Genomic DNA, 9,451 nt, shown 5'->3' with positions numbered 1-9,451 from the left:
ATTTTTTTTCTTTTTTTTTTTTTTTATACTCTAGTCTGCTGCTTCTTCAAGAGCTGGTTATCATAGTTTTCCTTGATATAGTCAACTTAAACAATTCATCTATTGATTTTTTTGGTTCCAAGGGGTGAATTTTCAAGCAGATTAATTAGCATGAAATATTCTATCTTTAGCCATTTTCACTTGTCTCTTCCCCTATTTGTTCGACACGAGCCCTATTTGGTGTTTGTGCTTTTCGTCATACTGGTGGGCTATTCCAATTCATTGATTTCTGTGTAGGAGAAGCATTTGTCGATCCTTTTTAAGCATTTCGTAATTGCTTGTGTATTCTGCAGTTAAAGGACTTGTTTCTATGTCCGAAATACAAGAAAATATTGTATCATATATGCTAAATTCAATCCGCAGGTTAAAGCTTCCCCAAGGCGTGCTTTGTTCGACGCTGGACGTGTAATTTATAGTGACGTCTTGCTACGTAAACTTGAAGAAATTATCCAATCCCTGAAGGTAGGAAATCAAAATTTCTACCTGTAAATTTGTTACTTCGTCCTCATTCATTCTGGATTGTCCGTAACTTATTTTCTTTTCTCGCGTTGTGTTGAACAGAAAATTGAATCTCTTGTGGTAGGGTCGCGTTCGTAATAAGCATTACATGAAGACTGGGGAGCTGCTATTTTGTTTCCCTTTTTTCGATACCTTTCCCTTTTGGCATCTGCATTTGGATGGGGCTTCCGAATCTTTGTTTGTCTGAAAACGTGCTAGTTCTTGTATGTAATCTTCAAATCAAGTAGAAGGAGAATGTATTGGCAAATGTAAAATGTCGAGCCATTGTCGCATAGTACTTATTTCTATTTATGCTATTTAGCGCTCTTAAGGGGCTGTTTGGTCCTATATTAAAACTATGAAAAATAGTTTTTGATTGAAAAAAGAAATTCAGAGGAAAAAGAGTTTTCCACTCTATAGTGTTTGATTTTTGGAAAAAAAGTAATTTTCCAGGGTTTATAGGAAAAAAAACAGCCCCTTAAGAGCGCTAAATAGCATAAATAGAAATAAGTACTATGCGACAATGGCTCGACATTTTACATTTGCCAATACATTCTCCTTCTACTTGATTTGAAGATTACATACAAGAACTAGCACGTTTTCNTTAACCAATCATATTTTTTTTTTTAAATACAATAAATATTTTTTAACTACATTATTATTAATCAGCCAATCATTTTTTTAAAAAATACAATAAATATTTTTTTAATAACCATCAAAAGAAAATAAGCTAATTGATTGGAGACGCCATACCAGCAATATAATTGATACATTCTAGACTTTTTTTTCTCGTCTATAGTGTTTGCGTCATTTTAAAAATTATTTTGATATAAATTTTAATTTGCTCCTGTGATTTACCTCATTTTTACTGTATTATCCTATATAGTTTAAAAAATTGCATTAGTTATTCTGTGATTATATTTATTTTTATCTAAAAAATAAACTATCACATAGAATAGCTAAGTAAATTTTTTTAATAATTAAATGTAATTTTTGAGATCACAAGAAAATAAAATAATAATAAGCTAAATTATAGGGGATATAACTTTTTGAAGCATGCAATGATAAAATAAAAATAAGCTAAACCATAGGGCGGCAATTTGAAATTAATTAGTATTCAATTTGGATGCATGAATACTTTATTTGAAATATCATTCTAATTTACACAACAATCATATAATATTTAGTATGTAAAGAGTATGACCAAATATCTAGAATAGATACTATATTCGTTCTTTAACTTATTGATCAGAATACAATTAATCATCTTATAGGTACAAATATGTTATCCTAACAAATTATCAATGATAAAATTATCAATGATAAAATCTTCTAAGTAAAAAAAATTAAAATAATAATTTCTAATTATACAAAAAAATTGTTACATGGAATAAGTATCTGAAATAAGATTTTAAAGTATCAAAATATAATTTAAACATTATTCATGCTACATCATTTTCTTTTTTTTCCATGTGAGGGAAAGATATTAAACTATCTATTTTATTTATTTTTTAAAAAAGTAAATTAATTTAAAAATATGAAAGCAAAATATTTTCAAACTTGATATTTCGGATGCCAACTATCAGTTAGAATGTGTCACATACTGTAAAGCACTTTTCGGCCCATTGAACCTTTATGAAGATAAATTGCTATTAAAGTTGGTTGATTTTTTATTTATTTCTTTATTAAAAGATAAAAATATACTGAATTTATCTGAATTATAGATTATTTTGAGTTATCAACCGATGTTTCAAAATTTTAATTTTACTATTCAATCTTTTAATTTGTTTGACTGAGTTAGTCAATGATATTTTGACTTCAAAATTTAAGCTAATTATTTATTTTAATAAATTTATAGTTGTGAGAATTGTATGAAGTATATTAATAAAATCTGTAAGAGTAAATGACGGATTCAAAATACTCCTTAGTTGAAGTAAGTTCTGTATGTTTTTACCAAATTAAAATTTTCAAATAACTTTTTGTATCAATAAAAAATAAAACAAAAATTTATATTGGAGCAATAATTTTATGAATCTGAACGTACAAGTCATTGAAACTGGATGGACAAATTAGAACGCAACCTAGACAATGATGTACACAATTTGATGAGAAAAATCTTAATTAAGAAAGAAGGAAACAAGGGGAATAAGATAATTACAAGGTGAGGTCACATGATATCAATTAATTCTTTAACAAGGCACAAGTATAATTTGCCCTATGGTCTTGATGCAGGGAACTTATCCTAATTGAATTCAAATTTCTTACACACAAATATATCTTCATTTGCTTAGGTTAAATCACATGATATAGAACTTGTCGAAAGAGTGAAGTTACTTTGTCTATTATCATAGATAATTGCTACGCCATCTACATTTTCATTTGGTTTCGTATAGCTACAAAAGCTACACTTATATATATTTATTCTATTTGGTAGTTTGAAAATGTCTTTACTTTCTCTCAAATGGGAGGATTTGATTATTATTATTATTTTTAACTCAACTATTGATATGATTGGAATTGGAGTTAATTTGAGTGTAATTCCAGTTATATATAGTACTTAGACTTAGATGTAGTGACCCAAACACTTATTTAAATTTATCTCTCAAAAGAAGAGATAAAAATAGCCTCACTGTTGGTAGCAAAGATTATAGCTGCAGTTTATAATTTTTCTTAAAATACTTCTCCGATTTGGAATTTTTTAAAAGAAACTTGTTAGCAAAGCGTAAATTTCCAATCAAATTGTAAAAAAAAAAAGGAAAATCCAATTCAAAATGAGTTGAGCTTTGAAGAGGTTAATGGCTGTTGAGCTAATTATATTGGGCCTATTTATTATTTAGGCCTTGCTATTTGGGCTATATAATTTGGTGAAGTCAAAATCTCCTCTTTCTATATTTTCTTATCATGTATGTGGGCCCCTATTTGTAAGCTTTTGGATTATGGTTCTTTTGATCCAAAGGCCCATATTGTTAGCCTCTTCCCTTAGGGAGCTAAAGTGCGATATTAGAAAAGAGAGAAAAATAGAGAGAGAAGTAGAGAGTGAGAAAGGAGTGGGAGAAAAGAGAGAAAACCCTAGAGCTTGGTTTTGATCTTAGTTCTATCAAGAAGGAGGTGAGATCTTCCTTGTGAGGTGTGGTTTACACCATTTGGGTAGAGCTAGAGATTGTTGGAGCTCTCTTTTATACCTTGGAGTTAAGGTGATATTTCTCCCATTTGAATCTCTCTTGTAATCTCCAAATTTATAGTGGAAGCTTCTTTTGCATTGTTCTCCCGTGGATGTAGGCATAGCCGAACCACGTAAATCCTTGTGTTCTTGTGGTTTGGTTTAATTTGTTATTGCTCTTGTGCTTGGCTCTCCATTTGATGCTTGTAGAGAGTGGGTTGTGAAATTGCCCACCAAGTGTTTGTGAAATTGCCACCAATATTTTTCACCCTCATTTGACAACAATTGGTATCAGAGCTTGATTGGTGGTTATCTAAGCATTCATTTGTGTTTATTCACTCATCTTTCAAATGGAGAAAGCTATGGAATTTGAGAAGTTGAATGAGAGCAATTGGCCTATATGGAAAATCATGATAGAGGATTATTTGGTTGCAAAAGAGCTTGATTTACCAATATTAGGAAAAGGTGCAAAGCCCACTAGTATGGATAATCATGAATGGGATATACTTGACCGAAAATGTTTGGCGGCAATTAGACCATGCATTTCATCATCGATTTTATTTGATGTCTATCAATGCAAGACCGCATCCGAATTGTGGGAGACTTTGGAGCAATCATTTGAGCAACCTTCCGGTGTGAACAAGATGCATGCAATGAAGAGACTCTTTCTCTTGAAGATGCAAGAAGGTTCTACTATTCGTAAGCATGTGAGTGAGTTTAACTCTATTGCGGCACAATTGAAGTCTCTCAAAATTAACCTTGATGAAGAAGTCCTTTGTTTACTACTTTTGAGTTCTTTACCTTCAAGTTGGGATACTCTTGTTACTATGGTGGCGAACACAATGGGGAACAAATTCAAGTTGAATGATATTGTTGCTTCATTGTTGAATGAGGAAACTCGCAAAGCCACAAATCAATTGTCTAGTGATTTGAGTCAAGCACTAACTATTGATGAAAGAGGAAGGTCACCGAAGCGAGGCCAATATTCCAACACAAAGGGAAGATCTCAAAGTAAAGGAAGATCAAAATCACAAGGTAGAAAGCTTACTTGTTGGTATTGCAAGAAGACGGGTCATGTGAGAAAGGATTGTTATGCTTTGAAAAATAAGCAAAAAGGTAAAGGGAAGGATGTCAAGAATGAAGCTAACAACGCTTCGGATGGTGAAAGTGGAGTCACATTAAGTGTTGCTTGCACGGTCTCTTCTTGTGCAAACACTTGGGTTTTGGATTCCGGTGCTTCTTTTCATATATGTCCGGATCGATCATATTTTTCTACATACAAAGGAGTAGATGGTGAATTTGTTTATCTTGGTAATGATCGGGCATGTAAAATTATTGGCATGGGTGACATTGTCATAAGGCAAACAAATGGTCAAAAGCATACATTGACAAATGTGCGTCATGTTCCGGAGATCACAAAGAACTTAATATCGGCGGGACAATTGGATGATTCCGGTTTTGTTATCACTTTCGGAAAGGGCTCTTGGAAGATATCAAGGGGTAGTATGACTATTTTGAAAGGGCAAAAGGATGGAAGTCTCTATACACTTCATGGAACCGCTCAAAAGGGTGATGATTCAAATTTGATGGTTACTACCGCAAGCAAAGGCGAAAATATGCAAGTTTGGCATAATCGGCTTGGTCATCTAAGTGAGCATGGTATGAAGGTATTACAAGAACATAAACTTATTCCTTCCTTTGAGCATTCATTTCTTGATTTTTGTGAACATTGCATTATGGGAAAACAACATAGAGTTAACTTTAAAAGAAATGAGATGCATAGAAAGGACAAGCAATTGGAATTGGTTTATTCCGATGTTTGCGGTCCTTTCAATATAAAGTCACTTGGAGGTGCATACTACTTTGTTACTTTCTTAGATGATTATTCTAGAAAGTGTTGGATTTATCCCTTGGCTTCAAAAGATCAAGTTTTTGAATCTTTTAAGAAATTCAAAGCCCGTGTTGAAAAGGAAAGTGACCATTTGATTAAGTGCTTGCAAACCGACAATGGTCGTGAATTTTGCTCTAGTGCCTTTAATGATTTTTGTTTGAAAAATGGCATCAAAAGAGTGAAGACGGTTCCCTACACCCCGCAACAAAATGGGATCATTGAAAAAATGAACCGAACAATTGTGGAACGGATTCGAAGTATGTTGTCTCACTCCGGCCTATCAAAGTCTTTTCGGGCCGAAGCGGCAAATACGGCCGTTTACTTGATTAATAGATCACCTAGTGTTGCATTAGAAGGAGACATTCCGGAAATCATATGGAGTGGCAAAGACATTTCCTATGCACACTTGAGAATATTTGGGTGTGAAGCTTATGTTCATATTCCGAAGGAAAGTAGAACAAAGCTTGATGTGAAGTCAAGGAAATGTGTATTTCTTGACTATGGAGGTGATGAGTTGGGCTATAGACTTTGGGATCCCGTTATTAGGAAAACTATTCGGAGCCGGGATGTTGTGTTTAGAGAGGATGTAATGTTTAAAGAAGGTACGGAAGAAGAGCAAAAGAAAGATAAACTTGTTGTTGATGTACAAGTTGATAGTTCTTCTCAAAGTGTACATGATGATGTTGGTCATGATGATAATGTTGATCATGAAGAGAGTACACACTCTAGTGAAAGTCGGCATGATTCTCATGAGAGCGAGGACGATATGTCTACCCCGCCGGCACATGAGTTGAGAAGATCGATTAGGCTACATAAACCCACCCAAAGATATTCTCCTTCTTTATATTATGCTTTATTTACTGATTCGGGTGAGCCCGAGTGTTTTCACGAAGCAAAAGATTGTCCCGAAAAAGCAAAGTGGCAAAGGGCAATGGAGGATGAGATGGATTTCTTACATCAAAACCATATTGGGAGTTGGTGGAGCTTCCGGTCGGAAAGAAAGCATTGAAAAATCGATGGGTTTATGTGATCAAGAATGAAGCCGATGGATCCAAGAGATATAAGGCAAGGCTTGTTGTCAAGGGCTATGGACAAAAGCAAGGTATTGACTTCAATGAAATATTTGCTCCCGTTGTTAAGCATTGCTCAATTAGAGTTGTTTTATCCTTGGTTGCTAATTTGGATCTTGAGCTTGAGCAACTTGATATTAAAACCGCTTTCTTGCATGGTGATTTGGATGAAGAAATTTATATGTTTCAACCCGAAGGCTTTGTAGAAGCTAATCCTAATTTAGTATGTAAACTAAAGAAAGGATTGTATGGTTTAAAGCAAGCATCTAGACAATGGTATAAGAAGTTTGATTCTTTTATGCAAGATGAAGGTTACAAAAGATGTGATTTTGATCATTGTGTTTATTTTAAAGGCTCAACATATGATTCTTTCACTATTTTGTTACTATATGTGGATGACATGTTGATTGCTAGTAATGATCAAAATGATATTACAAAGTTGAAGCTTGATATGTCAAAGAAGTTTGCTACTAAGGATCTTGGTGAAGCAAAGAAAATTTTGGGCATGCAAATTAAAAGGGATAGGGAGCATGGCAAGTTGTGGCTTAGTCAATCGGGCTATATTTCTAAAGTTCTTGAAAGGTTTGAGATGAATGATTGTAAGCCGGTTTCTACTCCATTAGCCGGACATTTCAAGTTATCCAAGAAAAACTCTCCAAAGAATGAGGTCGAAAGAGATAAAATGAAGAATGTTCCTTATAATTCCGCCGTTGGAAGTTTGATGTATGCTATGGTTTGTACAAGACCGGATATAGCTTATGCGGTTGGAGTTGTTTCAAGATATATGTCTAATCCGGGATGGGAGCATTGGCAAGCCATTAAATGGATTCTTCGATATTTGAAGGGCACACAAAATGTTTGTTTGTGTTTTGGTGGAACTTCTTTGGAGGTGAATGGATATGTTGATTCCGATCATGCCGGTTGTAGAGAGACAAGAAAGTCCACTACGGGATATGTTTTTACATTTGGAGGTAGTGCGGTTAGTTGGATGTCTAGGTTGCAAGACATCGTTGCTTTGTCCTCTACGGAAGCCGAATATGTTGCCTTGACCGAGGCGGCGAAGGAAATGATTTGGTTAAAGCGATTGCTTGCACAATTTGGAGTGAAGCAAAATAAATATGTTGTGCATTGTGATAATCAAAGTGCAATTCATCTTGCAAAGAATGCGGCGTATCACTCCCGAACTAAGCATATCGATGTTCGCTTTCATTTTATTCGGATGGCATTAGATCGTCAACACTTGGATGTGGAGAAGATCGATACAAAGAAAAACCTTGCGGATATGTTGACAAAGGTTGTTCCTACGGAAAAACTCATATTTTGTAGGAAGCACTCCGGATTGATCGAGACGTAGATGGAGTGGTTGGAGAACAATGCATTGTGATGAAGCTCATTTGATGGATGGAGATTACTTATTTGAAGGATGGAGATTTGCCTTCAAGTGGGAGATTGTTGAGCTAATTATATTGGGCCTATTTGTTATTTGGGCCTTGCTATTTGGGCTATGTAATTTGGTGAAGTCAAAATCTCCTCTTTCTATATTTTCTTATCATGTATGTGGGCCCCTATTTGTAAGCTTTTGGATCATGGTTCTTTTGATCCAAAGGCCCATATTGTTAGCCTCTTCTCTTAGGGAGCTAAAGTAGGATATTAGAATAGAGAGAGAAAAATAGAGAGAGAAGTAGAGAGTGAGAAAGGAGTGGGAGAAAAGAGAGAAAACCCTAGAGCTTGGTTTTGATCTTAGTTCTATCAAGAAGGAGGTGAGATCTTCCTTGTGAGGTGTGGTTTACACCATTTGGGTAGAGCTAGAGATTGTTGGAGCTCTCTTTTATACCTTGGAGTTAAGGTGATATTTCTCCCATTTGAATCTCTCTTGTAATCTCCAAATTTATAGTGGAAGCTTCTTTGCATTGTTCTCCCGTGGATGTAGGTATAGCCGAACCACGTAAATCCTTGTGTTCTTGTGATTTGGTTTAATTTGTTATTGCTCTTGTGCTTGGCTCTCCATTTGATGCTTGTAGAGAGTGGGTTGTGAAATTGCCCACCAAGTGTTTGTGAAATTGCCACCAATATTTTTCACCCTCATTTGAACAACAATGGCAACAAAATTTGTTATGTATCTCATACAAAAGTAGAGAGGGGCGAAATTATTTTAGACCGTAAATGTTTAATTTCATTGTTTGGTTCATTGTAAACAAAATTCGGCCGTAACTCTTTTATCCAGAGAACGCGGTTATTGATTTTGCCTTGGGTGATGATGAAGTTATTCACAAGAGAGAAGAATAGAAAATATAATAAAGAAAAATAACTGCTGTAATTTTATTTTTTTATCTTTTTATATACCAGTGTGAAAATTTAAAAAAAATAAAAAGGGATAATTGTATTTCTAAAGCCGTTGACTTGGACCGCGGCAGAAAAGATATTATTCATTTGAATTTCAGTAACAGTACAAATCATTTTTAACTTAAGAATCAATTATTTACAAGTAAACAAACAGGCCCTTCGAGTTGGAATATCATGCATGTCACAATTCCACGGCTTCGAGTAATTGCAAGAGCTCAATATTTTTGTTCCACCCACTAGCTATAAGGTGATGCCTTGTTATTGAATTAAATTTTTTTTCAATGCTTTAGTACACTTTCTAAAAAAAAAATTATAATAAAACAAGAATAAAAAAACTATATCAAGAGTAGTCCTTCATAATTGGTACAAGTGAGAAATTTTTGGCAGCATATAGAAAAGAGAATTCTGCTTTTATTTATTAAAATTGATTAACTTACAGATCATTACATT

General features: G+C 34.1%; 1 long non-coding RNA gene across 1 annotated transcript; it reads left to right on the top strand.

Annotated features, from left to right (window-relative positions):
* Positions 1-381: 381 nt before the first annotated feature.
* LOC109706023 lies at positions 382-636 on the top strand. The gene is made up of 2 exons (XR_002215013.1): positions 382-501; positions 601-636. It is a non-coding gene; the product is annotated as an uncharacterized LOC109706023 (long non-coding RNA).
* The last annotated feature ends 8,815 nt before the right edge of the window (positions 637-9,451 follow it).

The sequence above is a fragment of the Ananas comosus genome, unplaced genomic scaffold (genome assembly GCF_001540865.1).
Source record: "Ananas comosus cultivar F153 unplaced genomic scaffold, ASM154086v1, whole genome shotgun sequence".
NCBI lineage: Eukaryota > Viridiplantae > Streptophyta > Magnoliopsida > Poales > Bromeliaceae > Ananas > Ananas comosus.
This window is presented reverse-complemented; position numbering and strand designations above follow the sequence as displayed.